Source organism: Pelodiscus sinensis, chromosome Z (assembly GCF_052426305.1).
Source record: "Pelodiscus sinensis isolate ZL-2025 chromosome Z, ASM5242630v1, whole genome shotgun sequence".
NCBI lineage: Eukaryota > Metazoa > Chordata > Testudines > Trionychidae > Pelodiscus > Pelodiscus sinensis.
The window spans coordinates 27,506,012-27,527,545 of record NC_143085.1 but is presented as its reverse complement, the minus strand read 5'-3'; positions in this window follow the sequence as shown (position 1 = coordinate 27,527,545).

Below are 21,534 nucleotides of genomic sequence, written 5' to 3'. Positions count from 1 at the left end.
GTCCTGTTTTGGAGTGCCCTGCGTGCCCACACTCGGCACATCACAGCACTCGCCCATCAGCCCGGCTGCACTTGCCGCAGGCTGCCATCCGGGGGGTCAATCGGGGGGCTGTCAGGATCCAGGAGGCCCTTTAGGAGAGCTTCCACCCCGAGGACCCTGCAGAGCCACCCCAGTCCCCCCCATCGGGGGCTCGTGCCCCATTCCTCCCTCACCTCCTTCCAATTACCCCTCCCTATCCCCCCTTCCTGATGTAAAAAATAAAGGACACGTGTGTTCAAAAATAGAAACTCTCTTTATTTAACAAAACTGGGGGGGGGGGAGGATTAACCTCTGGGGAGACTGGGAAAAGGAGGTGGGAGAGTGGAAGAGAGAGAGTGGGAGAGGGGAGGGGGAAACCTGGGAGGAGAGAGCTGGAAGGGGGAAGCCAGGGGAAGGAGGAGGGGAAGTATAAAACTATGGTAAGCCATATCTTCAGTACTGTGTACAGATGTGGTCTCCTCACCTCAAAAAAGATATTTTGACCTTGGAAAGGGTTCAGAAAAGAACAACTAAAATGATTAGGGGTTTGGAACAGGTCCCATATGAAGTGAGGCTAAAGAGACTGAGACCTTTCAGCTTAGAAAAGAGGAGACTGAAGGGGGATATGATAGAGGTCTAGAAAATCATGACTGGTATGGAGAGGGTGAATAAAGAAAAGTTCTTCATTAGTTCCCATAATATAAGGACAAGAGGACACCAAATGATATTAATGGGCAGCGGGTTTAAAAGTAATAAGCGAAAGTTCTTCTTCACACGGCACATAGTCAACCTGTGGAACTCCTTGCCACAGGAGGCTGTGAAGGCTAGAACTATAACAGAGTTTAAAGAGAAGTTAGATAAATTCATGGAGTGCTATTAGCCAGGAGGTAGTAATGGTGTCCCTGGCCTCTGTTTGTGGCAGTCTGGAGATGGATGGCACGAGACAAATTGCTTGGTCATTGTCTTCAGTCCATCCCCTCCGGGGTACCGGGTGCTGTTGGCAGACAGGATACTGGGCTAGATGGACCTTTGGTCTGACCCAGCACGGCCATTCTTATGTTCTTATGTTCTAAGCTCAGGGCTCAGGGTCGGGGGTCTCACTGGACCAACTTGATTTTCATGCAAACCTGCTCCTGGATTCGCATGTGGCCTTTGGTGGCCAGGCTGGCAGCTATCCTGCCCTAGACGGCCGCATTCCTGTGCCTAGTGTGGAGATCGTGGATGTTGGAGGCCTCCCCCCAAACTTTGATGAGGTCTACAATCTCCGCAGTAGACCAGGCGGGCGCCCGCCTCTTGCAGCACCGGGCAGACTCCTGGGAGCCACAAGCCAGATCCTGGGAAGAGGCGAAGGGCTGGCTGGCAGCGGGTGGCTTGCTCATGCTGTGCTAGGTGCAGGATCTGCTGGCTGGGTACTGGCAGGCTTGCAACTGGCACAAGCACTGTAGCCAGACCGTGCCTTTTTAAGGGCTTCAGGGCCTGGAGGGAGGCAGAAGAGTTTCCCTGGTTTGGCCCAGAGTGGCCACCAGGGCAACCTGGGGAGGGCTAGCCTCCAACTAGTTTGAATTAAGTGGATACACAGCCCTTAATTCGAACTAGTTAATTCGAACTAGGCGTTAGTCCTTGTAGAATGAGGTTTACCTAGTTCGAATTAAGTGCTCCGCTAGTTCGATTTAAATTCGAACTAGCAGTTTGTCTTTGTAGCCGCTATTAAAGTTAATTGAAACTAACGGCTGTTAGTTCGAATTAACTTTGTAGTGTAGACATACTCTATGCGCCTCATAATGTCCCCCGGTGCCATGGGCATGCTATTACCCTTGTTTTACTAATGGGAAATTGAAGAACAGTGAAACTAAGTGACTTGTCCATGCTGACAGAGATAGTCTAGAACAGAGCTGCGAATTGAATGCTGGTCTCCCAGAGCCAGGCTAGCAGCATTACTACTTCCTCTTGAGTCTAGCACAGCTTTCCTCTTAGGGTACGTCTAGACTACATGCCTCTGTCGCCCGCGCGTCCAGGCTACCGCGCTGAGCCGACAAACAGCTGATCGGCTCAGCTCGGCAGCCATGTAAATTTAAATGAAGCGGCAATTATTTAAATCAACGTTTCATTTTCCTATGCCTGGTAGCCTAATCTACATGCCTCTGGCGACAGAGTCATGTAGTCTAGACGGACCCTAAGATGCTGAAGTTCCTATCCCTCATTTCATTATCCCACACATGGGGGAAGTATCGCCATGTCATGCTGAAGGCCATGTGCATGGGTGACAGAACATGCTAGTTTTCTGTGCCAAAAGTGAGACGAAACCAGAGTGATCTGACGGGCCATCATTTTAGGGTTCACTCAGCCTAGAGACAAAGCCAGTCTCTTGATGGGATAGGTGAGAACCTATCACAGATGGAAATTGCCTCACATTTCACAGGACTCTGCATGTCATAGCATTTCCCTCTGCACTACTGCTGTGTTTACATTCTATCTTCTTCCAGTTCTAATTAACAGCAGTTCGTTAGCAGGAGGGGACCATTTATAAGATTCAATTAGATGCCATTTATTTAATGTTTTTGAACACAAAATGAGCTTGATTTCAGGAAACTTTTCATTAGCATAATCTTCCCATAACCAGATCATCCTCCCAGCCTGACATTTTGACAAGCTGGTGACAGAACCAGACACCGCCTTCGTCTGAATGTCTACTGTTCCCACTAGGAGATGGCTGGGAACATCCTAATGCAATCAATCCCTCCAGCCAGCAGCCTCTGTTGCCCTATCTCTCTTGGGGTTTGCTGCTTTATATGGGGTTTGCTTGACCCCACTAGATGAAACATAAATTTTCTCCATGCACGCACCTTTACTTTTGGCTCAAACTGCTGCTAGTATCTGCTGAATAAAGATATTTTATCTGAATCCTCGGCTCAGGAAAGCAGGCCATTTCATCATGTTGCAAGATGGAAAGACGATGCCTGACCCATCTGTGCCATTCCTACCAGCCTTGCCATCCAGATCTCCCAAAACCTAAGGCTATGTAGCCAGCCAGCGCTCACACAGAAAGTCCTTCTGTCTCCATCTGCGTATATCCAGATGGACTAGCCTGGAAGCCTGGAAAAGTGCAATTTGTTTTGTGCAGCTCTGCTGTGCGTGAACGCATCTCCCCCTGGCCACAGGAAAGATTCCTGTGGTTTGACATTTCAAAAACAGGAGTGCAAAGCAGGGATTTCCCGCTGTAAATCCCATTTTATTTGCTCATTTCAATGGACATGATATAAACACATTTCTGCATGAAAGTGGCGAGGTATTGCACGACTATAACAATCTCCACATTGCTGCCAGCAATAATTCATGGGTTTTTTTTAAAAGGCAATGAAGCACAGTAGAGACTAAAGTAAAGGCTGGAGGAAAGCCTTCTTCGTATTCCGTTAGATCCCAGGGATTTGTTTTTTTCTCCCATGACCCAAAATGTTTTATGGCTACGTAAAACCCAAAGGAAGTGGAAATTATAGCTGTCTACCTACACTCGTGGATAGCAATGGAGAGGTATATTCTATACTGTATCATCTCTGCATCTATTGCAGAAAGAACCATGGCATCTTGGAGAGAAAAGAAGTGGCACAAATATGGGAAGAAATCATTAGGGAGTCTATGCACAGCACAGACCCACAGATCTAGCATGCCATGCTCATGTGTATTGACAGGCCGGCCGGCTATGTCCTTTGCTCTCATCCTGATCCAACAGCAATGACTAGGCCAGCTACAGTCCCTGGGTAGGGAGGGTTCTGTTCACCAGCTGAGTCTTTACATTTCACTGATAGAGCTCATTGTTTGAATTAGGAACTGATTTTCAAATGGAACCCCGCTTTATTCTATTGAGCTATAAGCCCACCACCACTACAATTGCAGAAGTGCAGGCAACATCTAAACCAGGGCTACTCAACATGCGGCCTATTTGTTTGTGGCCCCTGGTGCAGTTTGGGTTTACATGGGGCTCAACACATGGCTCGCGGGTGGGAGCTAAAACAAAAAAGTAGTCAATATAGTGATCTTCTGTTGATATATGTTTTAGTAGTTAAATTCCTGGACTGTCAGGGTATGTCTACACTACCCCCCTAGTTCGAACTAGGGGGGTAATGTATGCATACCGAACTTGCTAATGAAGCCCGGGATTTGAATTTCCCGGGCTTCATTAGCATAAAGCCGGTGCCGCCATTTTTAAAAGCTGGCTAGTGCGAACCCCGTGCCGCACGGCTACACGCGGCACGGACTAGATAGTTCGGATTAGGCTTCCTAATCTGAACTATCTGTACACCTCGTTCCATTAGAAGCCTAATCCGAACTATCTAGTCCGTGCCGCGTGTAGCCGCGCGGCACGGGGTTCGCACCAGCCGGCTTTTAAAAATGGCGGCGCCGGCTTTATGCTAATGAAGCCCGGGAAATTCAAATCCCAGGCTTCATTAGCAAGTTTGGTATGCATACATTACCCCCCTAGTTCGAACTAAGGGGGTAGTGTAGACATACCCTCATTGTTCATTAGAAGTGCTGTCATATGGGTGGAAATGGGGTAAATATTGCATTTTATTCATGTCTGCAGAAGTGACTTAAATGGGGCCTGCATGTTGTGTAGTCTTGTCTTAATCTTTGTATTCATGCCTGTCAGTCTGAAAGAAGCTATTTGCATATATTTGTATATATATTTGTTATATACAACCACACTAAAGTTGGGGGCCCTCAGCGTGTGCTGTGAGTATCATTGTGGTCCCTGGGGCTTCCAAAGTTGAGTAGCCCTGATCTAAACCTTTGACTGGGTTTCATACCACTTGCTTTTCAGGACTTGTTTAGTCAGGCATTTCATTTCTAGCCTTCGTCAGACGTGATGTACTCTGTTCTGCAGAGTCATCCTTTTATCGGCTGGGCTTCCTGGTCCAAACCCATAAATTCACAAGCATGAAGAGCAGCAGTGATCTGCCGATACCTGGCTGCCTTTGAACAAAGGCATTCTTGTAGTAGACGCCTCTTTAATTGCAGTTCTCCTAGCTCATGCTCAAGGAAGCTAGCTTTTATTTGTGGGTCTGCTCTTTTGCATCTTCTACTGCCATCAAGGGTGCATCTTCGTTAGCATTAACTCGAGTAATCTATCTTCAAGTTACTTACCTAACTTTAGTGTTCCAGAAGGAAGACTGGCCGCAGAATGAAACAACAGCTGAATTACTGTTAGCGCCCAGTGTGCTGTAGCCCCACAGCTATAGAATTGCAATACATTTGCCAGCAACACAGTTTAGAACTTCTGGGAAGCAAGTTTTACTTACAGCAAACCTGAATCACTGCACAGAAGGTGAGATCATGTCATTTGAACCCTTAGGTTAGGAAATTCAGTCAAGGAGGATCAGGAATGCAAAGCCGTGCTTCCTCCAATCAAAATACACGATATACTAAGCATTTTACCTACACACACCTCAGCCCCGCCCCAGAATACTAATCCATGATTTGTTGCCAGCATGGAAGATGTATTGATTTTCCATGTGCCATATAGATTATGCATTTCACAATGTGTGCTGTTCATTTATTCAAAGTAAAATGAAATCAGTCACTTAAGTTTAAGCTGTATGTTGTTTCATGTTTTAGGTACAAAATTACTTGACACAATTATTTTTAGATGCTTGATCTTTATTGGATTTCTGTCAGAAACTATTACATTTCATTGCAAAATGACCAACTGGCTAAAATCCTGCACTCAATTTGAGAACATACATTGCACAGCTGCATCAGAGTCAGAGACCCCTCTGTCCTTGGAACAAGGGCCTCAGTGCCTAAGCTCAGGACCTAAGCTCCCTTTGTAGAGAGGAATCCTGGCCCCAGAGAACAGGAGTTTTACCACTGATCTCAGTGAGTCCAGAATTTCGTCCAGACACTCCACTCCCCACTAGCTTTCTATTTCCTAGCTTGGGGTTTCTATATTTATTGTACACTTTGTGCTTACACAAATTCTGTCAACTTAATCTCATAGCCTGCTCTTGCATTTCTCATGATCCCTCACTGCCCTGGAGTTTGGGGCGCATAAGGATGGTGGACTGCACAGTGGGGTCTCACGCTAGGGTCTCAAGCAGTGTTGCCAGTGCTCCAAACCCATCTCTTGCTTCTCAGGTTAGAAAAAAGTTATTTTTCTGTTTCCATGGTCACTTCTAGGACCCATTTCTTCAGGATTAGAGTGTGTTTTGGGCTACATGCCTGCAAAATGAATTAAGTATCCCTATTTTTTATTCCTGTGTAGACTATCTGGACTTTGAGATCCATACCTAATTCATCCCTCCTTGGAGTACATGGACAGGGAATGGATGGAGACTTAACTACATTGACCAGTGAATGGGAGAGGTAGAACTGAATCACTCCAGGACAGTGACTGGGAAATGTGTGACAGAGGCCAGGTCTATTCTAGGGGAGAAAGTCAATCTAAGATAAGCAACTCCAGCTCTGAGAAAAATGTAGCTAGTGGTGGCATACTTGAGGTCGAATTTTTGTGGTGTTCCCACTGTGGGAAGTCAATGGGAGTAATTCTCCCATCAACTTCCCTTACTCCTTACAACTCAGTGGGGTTCTGGAGTTGACAGGAGCATGATCAGTGATTGATTTAGTCGGTCCTTAGTAGACCCACTAAATCAAACCCCAGAAGATGGATCTCCAGAGTGTTGATCTTGGGATAAGTGGAGATGAGCCCTCACAAGGCGCACATCAGGCTGCTCTAGGAGTGGTGCAGCTCTCATGCAGCCCTCTGTGCAGGATGATGCCTCAGCCAATTATTCTGTATGTCTTAGGACCATATATTAAGGCCACCTCAAGACACCCAGAAACAAATCACTTTTAGCCTTTTCCAAAGGAAAGCACTCTTTCTGTGTCCGATATGCTAATACAGAAGGTGATTGTCAAATCCAGTTTTTTAAATGTATGGCCCATGCATTGTGTGAAACATAACCTCCACTTGCAAAATATATTGCTTGAAGAAGCCACGGTTTACAGAGCACTCAGCCAGATGGCCGAATAACTCAGTGAAGCTGAATAAAAACCTCTGGGCCAAATTTACCCCCAGTGCAACTGCACTGAAATCAGTGATGTTACAATAGGGTTAATGCGGTTCATTGTATTTAACTCATGCAGTACCTGAAATACCTGTTTACAGCATTATTTTTATTAGGGGGATCTGGGAAACTTGTTTCCACAATTGTTCCACACCTGCTTCTCTCCGGCTTAACATGGCTTCCTCCTTTTTCTTTTTACTGGGCCCAGGACTACAATATTGAATCTAAAGGAGCCCTGCTGTTTTCCCCCATTCATCCTTCCTCCTTGGGAAGATTCCTTCCACAATTCCCCTTTTCACCAGAATGCATGGGCGAGATAGACTAAAACCACAATTGTATGCGAACATTGGACTCTGGGGGCTGGATAAAATTCAACGGAAGCAGAACCATTCCTGGTTTTGCAAAACAAAATGTTGTCATTTCTGAATGCTACATGACAGAAGACTTGTGAAAACACAGGCTAGGAAGAAAAGATCCCTTTAGGGGAAACCAGGGAAGAGATTCAGAAAATCCTTATCATAGCAAACCATTCCATATCACAACAGCTGTTTGTTATAGGAGAACGATATAGTAAGGAAGAATCAACATGTCTTTTGTAAAGGGAAATCATGCCTCACCGATCTGTTATAATTCTTTGAAGATGATCCGATGGCTATATTTTATGTGGACTTGCAGAAAATCTTTGACAAAGTCCCTCACCAAAGGCTTTCAGGCAAATAAAGCTGTTGTGGGACCATCCTCTCATGGATCAATAACAGGTTAAAAGGACAGGAATAAACAGTTTTCACAGCAGAGAGGGTAAATAGCAGGGTTCCCAAAGTAGCTGTACAACATATTCATCAGTGAACTGGAAAAGAGGGTTGAACAGTGAGGTGGCAAAGTTTGCAGACAATACAAAATTACTCCATAAAGTCTGAAGAGCTACAAAGGGATCTCACAAAATGGGGTGATAGTGCTACAAACACAGACGAAATACAATGTAGATATATGCAAAATAATGCATATCAGAAAACGTAACCTCAACTATACACACAAAAAATGGGGTCTAAATTAAGAAATCCTGCTAAAAGAAAAGTCCTGGAGTCTTTGTGCAGAGTTGTCTGAAAACATGTGCTCAGAGTGGAGGTTAAAAGTGTAACGGTGTTAAAAAAGAATTAGATCAGTTTATGGAGGAGAGGTCCATCAACGGCTGTTGGCCAAGATGGTCAAGGATGCAACCCCATGCTCCAAGTGTCCTTAAACCTCTTACTCCAAGAAATTTGGGACTGGCTGACTGGGGATGCAGCGTTTGATAATGGTCCTCAAAGCTGTCCTGTCTATAGCTGCACCAGTCCCTGCCCTTTTGGGGTATTAATGGGGGGCCTGGTGTGGGGTGGCAGCAAGAGTTGGACCCGCACACTCACCATATCAGTGGAAGCTGGAGCAACCTGGCAGCCTGCTCCACTCCATCCCATCCCACCCCATTATCCTCTCCCAGCCCACTGTGCAAGAAGCAGAGCACACTGGCCCTACGGTGCTCTGCTTCCCACCACCATGGAGAAGCGGAGCACAGCAGGTTGGGAGAGGGAGGAGAGGAATGGAGCAGGCTGTCACATCACTCCACTTCCCACCACTGTGATAAGTGCAGGAGGGGGGTCAACCCCTGCGGCAACCCTGCACCAGGCCCGCTGATAATCCTTCAACTCAGTGGGAGCCTCGGGCAAAGGTGCAATGCAGGTTGAGGATGAGGGTGGAGCAGAGGTGGGGACTGTGGTGAGGGGATTGTGTTGGGCCCTTTGGATTGTCCCAGGCCCTGCCCCCCCAGGGACAGCTCTGAGGGTATGTCTACACAGCAGTGTTATTTCAGAGTAACTGACATTAGGCTGAAATTACATAGTGCATGTCTATACTGCAAACCTTTATTTTGAAATAATATTGAGCTGGAGGACTTCTTACTCTGACTCCTGTAAACCTCATTTCACAAGGCGTAAGTGAAGTTGGAGGAAAAATGCTCTCTACCTCAGACTTCCTGCTGTGTAGACAGCGCCAAAAGCTGAAATAAGCTATTTTGACTTGAGCTACGCAATTGACGTAGTTGAAATTGCATAGCTTAATTTAACTTTTGCCCTCCTGTGTAGACATGCCCTGAATGTCCTGTAATGCACATTCCCTCTGAAGCATCTGGCACCAAGTATCAGAGGGGTAGTCATGTTAATCTGAATCTTCAGAAGTGACGAAGAGTCCTGTCACCTTATAGACTAACAGATTTATTGGAACATTAGCTTTTATGGGCAAAGACCCACTTCATCAGATGCATGTTGTCACTGAATGTTGTGTGCCTCTCTCATGAGATTTTACAGTGTATAGGTAACCTTGGTTGATGTTGAGAAAGTAGATCATGTTAAGAAAGCAGCCAATCATATTATTTGGTGTCAAGCTAGGCCTTGGTTGAACTATGGCTATGTCTAGACTATAAGGTTTTATCAGAAAAAGATACACAAATTGCGCTCCACAATTTGTGTACCTTTTTCCAATAGTTTTTTTCGGGAGAGGCTTTTCCAAAATTTGGCCCGTCTACACTGGGCCAAATTTTGGAAAAACCTCCTCTTTCAGAAGAGCCCTTCTTCTTCATGGAATGAGGAAGACAGAGCTTCCAAAAGAGTGCTTCTGCTCTTCCGCAAAAAAAAAAGAGGGAAGAGTAGATGCGTTCCCTGGACGTGGTGGAGTTTTTCCGGAATACTTCTGGTATCCTGGAAAAACCTCATAGTGTAGATATAGCCTAAGTTAGCATGAACTTTGATTTTGCTTTGGCTTTCAATTCTCAAAGAACAGCTCAATGCCTCAGAGGCTAATACTGGAGATAGTTTTAGCGCACTAGAAACCACATATAACAACAATAATTTAATCTGCAAGAAACACTGGCTGTGTTGAATTTCAGTATAGTGGGTGGCAAGATACAATGAGCACTTTAAATATTACCGACCTAAACATCTTGGGTTTATAGCAAGCAAGTTTATCGTGAACTTTTTCTACCCTCCATTAAACTGAGACAAAGCCTGGAAGTGTCTTGTGTTTGAGCTACATTACAAGAGAACAAAAGCAACAAAAATGTACAATATCAAGCCTGTATTAGTCATCAAAGGTTTAACCATTTTGTCACCTTTATATTGTTACAACAGAATTAATTACCAAACTGTAACAACTTTAGGGACCTCATCCAATAGGCCATGAAAACCAATTTATTGATGAGGTCCTGCCTTACCGTTTGCATAATTAAGGTGATCAAAACTACTTTTAGAGAAAATTAGGTCAAAATTCATTAAATTAGCAACTCATGTTCTTCCTTAATAGCTAATGGACTGGCCTTTGCCCCTGAAGCCAATGAGAGTTTTGCCGTTTACTTCAATAGAAGCAGGATTGGGATAGGAATTGCATTTGGAAATGTTTACCTTTAAAAAGATGAATAACTCTTCTTGATACTATATGGACTGATGTCTTTAGTTGCTGTAATAACAGGATCAGAAGAGAGAAGAGAAACCCTATTACGGTAAAAATTGGAAATGTCCATCACTTGCCTTACTTGCATTGCAAATACCTTCTATTCAGCTGGACTGTATACTTTAGCCTGGTCAAACCTGGGCATGGCAAGTCTATCTCAGCTCTTGAGGCAAAGCTTGGTTCTTTCTGCTTGACAAGGCCTCAGGGCAACAATGCACCAGGCACAATGAACTCTCGCTCTCTCCACCCCACATCCTGTCAGCTTGGCCTGCTGTGCAGACAGCAGCAACAATCCTGTTCTCCCTTGATGGGAAAGAAGATAGTGGACTCTGCTATGCATTATGGTGAGGTAGGGGTAGAGGGGCACTACTCTGCTTGGGACTTATGTCTCCCTTTAGCAGGCATAACGCGTGCTCCATGCCAACTTCCATGCCAGCTGCAGTCTAGCCAATAGTGTAGAAGTGGGTGAAGCTACACACCCCAGACTGCTCGGTTAGGGTGTCTAGCATAACTGGCAGTGCAGCCACCGCCTCTCAGCACAGGATCTTTGCACCTTCTCCCAAAAGGCACTCACAATGGGCATATATGGCAGACCCCATTCTCCTGCACAATCTCCTGCACAATTTGTTCAGCAGAACAAAGCTGCCCCATCTGGCCATGCAGGATTTCCCCTGCCCAGGCAAGACCTTGGCCAATGAGGAGCTATCATAGCAGCACCGATGCTGGCTCAGATATATTTGTGTGCTGACAACTCCTGACTGGCCAAACTTGCAAGGAGCCAGAGGCGTGGATCCCAGGCAGTGCAGCTCAGGCCTGGGGGGAAACCCAGAGAAGGTTTAAAGCTACTTCTGTACGTACAAGAGATGGATAAGATGTTCAGCGGGGATACGGGAGACTCTGGTGTAAATGGGATTTGAACCAGGATTTGCTACCTCATTCACTGGTGGGTTTTCTGGGGTGGGACTCCCTCCATCTCTTCTGCTGAAGCTGTTCCACTGTCCTACAAGAACATCTTGATGACAACTCAGGATTTCTACGTAAGCACCAGCTGCCATTTTCCTGGCTATCACAAGAACAAAAAAGCTCCAGGCTTGTTTAGAGGCCAACATTGCAGAGAACAAACGAAGGAAAACGGACAGCACTGTCAATATTGTTACCTCCTTAGTACAGTTCAATGATACGCTAATGTGTGGTGAGAAATGCCTGTGTTCTACATAGGTCAGATGAAATTTCTTACTGCTTTGTATAAGAGGGTTCCCCCCGCCCTCTTTGGGAAGTTAGAGGACAGAGAAGGCTGTTTCCTGCACAGCAGTTTCCTGTGACTCATTTAGCAGGTTTCCTGGTGGGTGCAGCTCTCTATCAAATTCTGAAGTTCTCACTTTTCTCTACTGTGTGTGTGCGTGCGTGTGCGCGTGCACACTTGCGCATAAACTTATGAATCATTAGTCTTAAATAAGGGCACCAAATGCATATTTATGATTTATGAGAAGTGGAAGGAGAATGAGATCAACTACAGATTAAAACCTGATGCAGCAATAAAATGAACTCACAAATGAATCTGTTTGTTCTAACTAGGGAGATAACTGGTTTCTGAGAACACGGCAAGTCTGAGAAAATGCTGAGTAAGGAAAAATGTTTTTTTTCTTGGACATGCCAGCCAAAGCCTCATTTTGACAGCATAGCAAGAAATGGTTGCAGCTTTTGCTCTGTAGGAGTTTGGTCTTTAAAGGTTAAATGGTACTGGGGCTAAGGCACGAGACTCAAACTCAGAAGACTTGGGTGGAAGTCTCTGCTCTACCATGGAATGTCCATGTGGCCTTAGGCATGTGTCACTTACTCTGTGGACTAGACAGGAGGGCTGGCAGAATTACTTGGCCCGGGGCAAGGTGGGAGGGCAGCTCAGTGCTTGTGGAAGGGGTAGCCTCAGGTGGAAGAGGTAGGTCAAGGGTCTAGCCTGCCCCCACCAGCCTATCAGGCCACCTGGAGCGTGACATGTGGGACTCCAGTGGCACTTTAAAGGGCCTGGGTTCTGGCTGCCACCACTGATACAGTAGTGGCCAGGAATTTCCCTACACACTCCCTATGGGGGTGTATATCCCCCTGAATTTCCCCAACACCCCCCTCCCAGTTTTGTGAATTAGTAACATGCCAATTTAGTGATTGTTTGGAAATTTGAATTGAAATCGAAACATTAATACACACTTTAAAAGAATACACAGTGTATGATAAGATGTGTGTATCTGAAAAAGCATAATAGATTTGAAGAGTATGTACATAGATTAGCTTCCTTATATAGCTGTTGTTTTTTATGACAATGTCAGTGCATTCATTTTGGTGATGTTGGCCAACCTAATAATTTCAAATTATGATCTGTAAGCAAAGTCAAAATGAGCTCTCCCTGACAGCTAGTGATGAGCTGGGGGCTGGGGAGAAAGGCTTCAGGACCAGATTGTATTTACATTCATACCTAATCTACCCAGGTATCCAGCAAACAGAGCTGTGTTGCCCAAGTGATAGATTTTGGCTGAGGCTGGGTTACAAATCACTTGAATGCAGGGAGGGGGGAATAGGAGGAATGAAATGTTGTTGTTCTTATTGTATGAGTAAAGGGCAGTAGAACTGTACTTAACCTGTACTGATTGAGGGCATCGAGAGAGGGTGGGAACAGGTGTTTTGCTTGATGGTCTGTCTGAGTCACAAGTACTATTTGACCTGCCCCTCTCCACTGTTTAAAGACACTGATTAAGCTCCATATATAGTCTTTTGTGTGACCACTACAGCTGAAATCACTGATACGTGTTAGTCCTGCTGTGGGGAGTGTTCCTGTGGGTACAGTGTTTTTGTGTAAGAGACAGCCCAGACTGCACTAGCAGTGAGGTTTCCCCACTGAGAGCTCAGCTGAAATCACTGAGAGCTGGGTGGAACCTCAAGAGACCAACTTGCAGAGGTTACGGTGGCAGGTGGCAGCAGAAGGTGACAGCGCAGGGCCATTGGCAACAGAGTGATGGAATGAATGGTGGCACAACAAACAACAGTGGCACATGCAAACAAACATTGCTGTGGCATCATACTTTCTATTTAAGCAAGAGATACCACACACTACAAACTAGAAGCCAATGTTAAGTGCATTGTCACTTGTTCATCCTGAAGTTGAACACTGGTTCCGAACAAGACCAGCAAATGCTCACTATCTTCCTTCAAGAAACTCAGCTGACTAGCTAGAAGCATGCTGTGCAACAGTGAAAGACTGAACAATTGAAAAAGTGAAGAACTCTCTCACCACATTAAAAAAAATTGCACATGGCTGATGAATGCACCAGTGCAAATGGGCATCGATTATTAAGTCATTGTGTACATTACCTTGTTCTCAGTGGTAGGCCAATAGATGCATTTCTACATGTTCAAGTTATAGATAACTCATTGGCTGCATCTGTGACAACCCACATCTTAGAAGAGTTAAATGCTTGTCAATTGGACCCCAAACAGATGGTTGCTTGTGCATTTGATTGAGCTGCAAACTTCTCTGGAAGACATGGTGGAGTACAAACTTTGCTCAGAGAAAAGTGTAACCCTAATCTCTGCTATACACACTGCAGAGGCCATCTACTCCAACTAGCACTAGTACGAGCTGCAGAATCTTCAAAAGACATTAAAAAAAGCTATAAATTTAATGTCTTCATTATATTCTTTTTTCAGCAAAAGTCCAAAAAGACTGAATATCTTGGAAAATATAGAAGATACACTGTGACTGATGTTCAAATTAGTCTAACCAGGGAAAACCTGCTGTCTTTCTCATAAGCGATCCTTGGCTATTGTCTTAAAATTACTCCAGCCATTATTACTGGCTTTGCAAAGTATCTACCATGATGCTAAGTAGTGAGGCTGGTGGATTACTTTTGCTACTATGTTCAGAGAAGACTATTGCCATTCCCTCTCTCATAAATCTACTGTTGAAACCACTTGGGTCATTAAACAATGCCATCCAGGCATCTGCTACAAAAGTAGTATATCTTTGTCCAGCAATAGAAGCTACATTTGGATCAATCAGCGAGCTATCCATTGAAAAAGTTCTGGAAGAAGCAAAGATTTCAGTCCAGAAGTTGACTAATGAAGGCATTTATATTGAATCTTTAAGTGAAGAGGACAAGAAGTGTTTAAGACAACTGAAAAAGTACACAAACTTGATTCTTAAAAATCTACAACAGAGACTTCTAGATTCTACCCAACCTCTACATAGCTTTTACGGATGACTGTCCTATAAAACACTGACAGTTGCAATGAGGCTGCCATGTGCTCAGGACAGAATAGAGAATTTGAACACAGAGTGGAATATCATACAACAAACAAATGAAAATTTGACTTCAACTTTATTTTTATCATCACTAGTGGCTCGACTGGATCTTTGTGCAATGTTTCCTGGGATGAAAGAAGTAGGAGTTCATCTCTTGCTACTCCCAGTCACAACAGCTACAGTTGAGCGTTCTTTTTCATCATTAAGTAGAATTTGTGTTCTGAAAGAAGTCGCCTTCTGCCTGATCATGTGAATGAACTAATGAGCATATCAATTGAAGGAATGGAAGTACTGGACACATGAGAAGCCACTGAAGATGAACACTTTGCATTCGAGAAGTTCATTAACAGAGTTATGCAAATTTATAACAAGAAATCAAGAAGGATGTAGACGTAGTGCTTCATAGAAGGCTTGAGTAGCCAACTTTAATTTGTGTGATTTTAAAACATGAGTTAAATCTAATAAAATGGTCATGAAACATTTTTCAGTTTTTACTATGGTGCCATACAGCCCACCTTCACCCTCACGGTCTCACTCCTCATCGGCCCTGACACCCTCTCCCATAAATTTGAACCACCCATCCCCCCCATTTCAATTCCTGGGGAAAACACTGGTAGTGGTGATGGCAGCCCTTGGCTCTTTTGTATCGCTGAGCCCTGGTGCAGTTGCCCCCTTTGCACTCCCTGTCGCCGGGCTTGGGCCTAGATTCACACAGGTACTATGTCTTGTGGTGCCCACTGTCACAACTGTAAACTTTTAGGCTCCTCGAAAAAAAGCCCAGAACAGTCTGGGATTCACAAAGTTAGTTGCCTAGACTCCCTATATATTGAGCAGGCTGAGACAGGTGCCTTAGACTGACTCACAAAAGCCAGTAGGCGAGGCGGAGTGGGGTGTGTGCAAACTGCTTTCTTGGAAATCAACCCCTGAATCCAGACAGTAGGGAGGTGCCAAGCTTTGCTAGCAATTGACAGCTTCCTCACAACTGTTAGCCCAGTAATTAAGGCATTTAATAGGGATATGAGAGACCCCAATGTAAGTCCCCCTCCTCTTGATGAGAAAGGATTTGAACCTGGATCTGCCATCTCACTTGCTATGGGGTAATGTGGGATAGGACTTCCTTAATTTCTCCTGCTGAAGCTGTTCCACTAGCTCTAAATAATCACTTGAGCCAGGGTGGGTAGGGTTGCCAGATGGTTGAATCAAAAATACCGAACTCCTCCCTCGCCCCCCCGCCAAAAAGAAAACACTGGTGAAAAAATTCTGTTGAGGGGAAATAAAAGAGCATTAAAATAGCATGGCAGAGTGAGTCCAGAGTCAGAACAGCGATAGGAACAGGAGAGAGGTTGAGCACTAAGACTCAGGGAAGGCATTGCTTTTTGTCAGGGACCATTTTGTGTTCTTGTTCAAGCCAGAACTTAGCTTCCCTGCGGAACCAGGAAAGCATGGGGTTTGGGGGTGGGGGGTTGGGGCTGGCCCGGGCCCAGGCGCTAGGGTTGCCAGGTGTCTGGTATTTTTGCTTCCTGTCCGGGAAAAAAAAATCCGAAAATACCAGACATTTTAGGTGTCAGGAATTTTCTGAATTTTTTTACTGGATAGGAGGCGAAAATACTGGACTGTCCGGGTCAATACCGGACACCTGGCAACCCTAAGAGTGGGGGAGGTCACACAGGCCTGAGAATGACTCTCCAGCCTAGTGGAAGGCGCATTCACCTAGGAGTGGGGGACCCACCATCCAGTCCTCTGCCCTCATGGCAGGACCAAGCACCATTTAGATCAGCCCTGATAAATGTCTGTCTAATTCACTCTTAACTATCTCCAATGACGGAGATTCTAAAACCTCCCTGGGCAATTTACTCCAGGGTTTAACCACCATGACAATTAGGAAGTTTTTCCTCATGTCCAGCCTAAACCTCCCTTCTCCTCACAGCAGGGGAAGGACATGCACAGGGGGCATCTCAAATCTGTAGTGAGTACCCCAGCCACTGTTATAAGGAAGTTCTCTCCTCCTTACCCTTCATCCCTGAGCTGTTGTGTGAACTGGCCCTTGGGGGGCCTGAACCAGTAGATGGCCTCTGATTAGAACCCACTTATAAGCTAGACAAAGCCTAAATACCTTGAAGTGCTGCAGCACTTCAGTGCAGACAATATCTATGCTGATGGGAAGGATTCTCCATCTCCTCAAGAATCGCTAGCTGGGTTGACTGAAGATTTCCTCTGTTGAGCTAGCAGGGTTTCAAATAGCTTAATTACATCACTCGTGGTGTGAATTTTTAATATCCTAAGCAATGAAATTGGGTCAAACTAATTTTTTACCAGGCCGAAGGTCCCTTTATGCCAGCAAACTATACAAGCCATACCACCATGGATATAAATTACATGCCATGGCTGTCAAATGGAGTCTTAGTGTAAATGAGAAACAGACCCTGGAGTTCCAGGAAGTTTAAAAGAATCCTCAGTTGGATAGCAATATTCTCCTTGGCATCAGCTGTATACAGGTAACTTTTGCTTATTTCACCATAAGTAAAATCTGCCAGTTGTAGTGAAGGAATGGCTGAAGACCAAGAGATTAAAGTAGGTCTCTTCGGGCATGTGGTTGTATGCAGATAGCTGTCCACAGGAATTCATGATTAGATGGGTTCAGTGTCACAGAGGAGCAGGAAGTTAGTGCAGGCATCACAGGAGAAATGAAAAGGAAATGCTTCAAGAGTAGGGAAACCAGAGTTCTTTTTGAGTTTCGGTTTGGCCTATGGCATTTCTACAGAGATTAATTCCAGGGCCCCCAGGCATTTGCTAAGCATTAATTAAGCCTCCCTGGATCCCTTGAGTGAGGTAGGTGTTCTCCTATTGTACTGCAAGGGTGAATGAGTTGCCCAAGGGGATTAATTCGTCAGTGCTAGAGACACAGATGGAGTCCAAGAGTCCCAATTCCAAGTCCTTGGTTGTAAGCACCGTCCGAAGGAGACATGGGGACGACAGGGGGCATGTATTGAACAGACAGAAAACAGAGTGCAGGGAGAGATGGGATGCTAGGGAAAATACTAATGAGGCAGTGAACTCCTGCTATCTGAATGAAATTAACACCTGAGTGAAAGGAAGGCATCAGTAAGGAGGGACAGCAATGGTAGCACCATATACACATGAAGCATATAACCCTAACCTACCCAGCCCGGCTGAATCCATCCTCACCAGGCTCCTGAGTTCCAATGACAGTAGAACAGAGTTAATCAAGAAATAGCAACTCTCACTTTGGCAGCTCCAGGGTCACTAGCTTCTCTGCTTCCTGCTCGGCGAATCCATCACACAACAGGCAAAGAGAAAGATTCACCCACGTTGCATACAGGCCAGTTGGAATGGGAATGGCCAAGCTGGCCTCTGCTCCCAGCAGCACAGAGTTTTCTCTGAGCTCCTGCACACAGGACACAGCTTGGAACTCAGTTTCTTGAAGAAAGGGGAGGGTAGGGAGCATCATAAACAGGCCGCTTATGGAAACTGTTGGCAAGCAGGCCGAGGGATAATTATACAATATTTCTTGAGCTGCTGAAGCTGCTGTTATGGGTGCGTATATTTTTGCTTTCTTCCAGTGGAGATGGGGAATTTGTATTTCCGAGGGCGAGACAAACAGAGACAAACCCTATGGTTAAAGTCTCCACCGAATTTGAAGCTAAGGAGCCACACAGTGAGTTTCGCACAGCTGCCGTAAGCCATTCTTCAGGTGATGGGGATTTTCTTAAACTGTTACCTGCCCCCGCTCCCTGGCAGTATTTAAGGGTCTTTCCTGCCCGCACTGCAGAAGCAGCTGAGAAAGGAGCTCCCTATTTTCCTGCTGGCTTTCCAAGAGGGGCACTAGCAGGGGAGGCTGTGTGCAGGGAGCAAGCCTGCTGACGGGGGGGGCAAGTGGAGCAACAGCATAGGGACCTGGAGTTTCAAAGGGTTTGGAGCTCCCAGCCACTGATGCTGCTACTTTGGCAATGGTGGCAGATGGAGCCATGGCCCCTTTGAACTGCCATGAGAACGCTGCTTTGTGCGGCTTTGTGGGCTGAGGGAAGACCCAGTGCTGCAGTCTGGTGGTGCTAAGGGCTGATTACCCTAAGACCTGCCCTTTCTGCCCTCAGTCACGCCCCTTCCATGGGCATGGAGCTAGGCCCCCACCCACCTTGACTCAAGGGCCTGAAGTGGCTGTTGGTTCCGCCGACAAGGAGGCACTGGAGTCTCCACCGCAGAACTTCCCACAGAGTGTGCTGAATGCTGGACTGGGCAGGTTGCCCATCTAGAGCCTGGGCAATGCCTGGGGCTTTGTTGGGCCTTGCTTAAAAGGAATGCAGAGGGAAGGCAGTTCAGCACCTGGGGGACTCCCTTAGCCCCTGGGCTCTTCAGTCCCTCTGCAGCATCTTCCATCCTCTGTGGATCTTCCCCCATGGAGGAGAGAATGCACCATGCCACCCAAGGTACATTCTATGCAGCACATTACCCCTAAATTGGTACCTCCACTCAGAGGCTGGTCAGAGCCCAGCTCTAAATGAGTTGTGCCTGGCACCTCTGACTGGCAGGAATATGTGGCACATGCTCATGCCCTGTGACTGCACATGCCCATCAGTTCCACAAAAAGGGCTCTCTCTCCAGTGCTGGCATGTCTGCAGCCAAAGGCTCATGCTGTCACTCATCCAGCTCTGAAGTGGGGTTAAGCTGCTCCTAGGACTGAGGCAGGATGGGTTTTGGTTAGAGCTGGGTGAATGTGAAGACATTAGGGCTCTGCCACAGTCTGGCAAGTGTGAGCCAAGGCTGGCACTATGTTGTGACATGAGTGAGGGGTAAGGCCTCGTGCCAAAGTCAACCTAGTAGAGCCCACACTCTGGGAAGCCATTCAGCAGCGTGGATCTTCACATGCTTAATTCCCGCCTTTGTAAGTGCCATTGCAAGTCCCTGCCAGAGAATTATCTCACAGGATCTACACTGGGAGAGGAAGAAATGTCTGTCTTCAGCCAAACCTCAAAGAGCTGCCTGCACAGCGCTTGCCATTTTCTCAAGGCCTGGACTGTGAAAGCTGGAGGAGGAATCCACCCTGGCTTTCCACAAAGTAGAGCCTAGTATGGCTGGCCAGGGCAGCTACTTCCAAAATACTTCACATTCCACAGCTAAGCTCCAGTTTGCACATGCTTCTGTTTGAGACAAGTTTGATAATTAGGGGTTTTTTTTTTCCCCTCTTCCAGACACATTCATCTGGGGATTAGAAAGTGAGTGCCAAGCACGGAGCCCACATTCTCCAGCCCTGTTATTAAATGAATCGCAACGTTGGCTGATTTACCTTGAGCGATTCCAGGGACAGATTGTATGAACGCCAAGGGTCTCCAGTAAGCCTTCTAATAGGCAGCTCACTGGAGGAGAGGGAAAGTCAGAAGTGAGCTAGGTCTGCTGAAGTCTAAGTGCTGCATACTCACAGGCTGTCCTACTCAATGGAGACTAAATGAGATTAAAAAACCTGGACACACACCTCAGGGAAAGAAGTCTGTAAGCAGTTCACAAGTCCAAGTGAGTCCTTTTCTGATCAGAAAACAATTAGAAGAAAGCTAGAATACCAGTGTTTCAAGCTCTCAGCAGTGTCTACCACATACAGAACAGCATACACATTCATTTCAAAACAGGGCCAGTTTTCTTTAGAAATCCTAGATTTGACCTTTCTACAGGCAAGTGTCAGAGCCTGATGCACTGGTGTCATTTACGTGGGGAAGGAAGGGTGCTGTTACTTATCCGTTTTAGCCTAGTCAATGGCATTTTGCAAGTGGTTTGTGCTAGGAGAAAGAAATTGGTGATGGAATCAGCTATTTCTGGTACCGTCTTGTTTATTTACCAAAAATGTACAAAGTCACATTTCCCTGAGCAAAGCAGGATCAAAGAGGAGAAAGTTTCCTTGCTTAGAGTTCCACATCTGCCTTAACAGATGGTACTCTGCTCAAAAAGCTCTCTTTTGACCCTCTTTCCGAGCCACACAAGTATTTCTCTTGCTGCTTTTTCTCTCGACAACACTTTCATAACAGAACCAGAAGCTAAAAAGCCTAAGATTGGACATTTTCCCAAACTCTGAGGTTTGGATTCAAGTGGCAACCATGTAAATCTGTTGTATCTAATACAGGTTGAGTCAGTGAGTTCAGAGGATATATTTTAGCTATTTCCTGCTATAAAGAGAACAGCTAAGCAGCAATCTGTTCCTTCAAAAGAACATTTTTGATCTTGCCTCAGCTGCTGCTAGGGGTTGATTGCCTCTAATACTTCCTACTGTCCAGAATTCCAGCAGGAGAGCCATGCAACTGTCACATGGGCATTTTCACAGCTTGTTCACTTTTTCCTGATATTGGAAAGCTTAATTAGAGTAAGTCATCCATCATTCTGGGCTTATTTTTGCTACATGGAAGATTGCCGCTTCCTCAATTGATCTTCCAGAGTTTGATTAGTAAGTCTAGTTAAGACTTGAAAAATCAGACTCAGAAGGCGCCTCCACTGGCATCTGTTACTCCTGCTTTTGACAGGAGTAAGGGAAGCCAATGGAAGCATTTGCTCCCATCAGCCTCTCACTGTGGGAACACTGCCAAGATAAGCCAGCTCCAGATATGTATTCTAAGTAGCAGGAGTTGTGTACCTTAAACTGAGCTGCCAAGTCATGTGTAGACCTGGTCTCAGTGCATAAGGCCGTAGCAT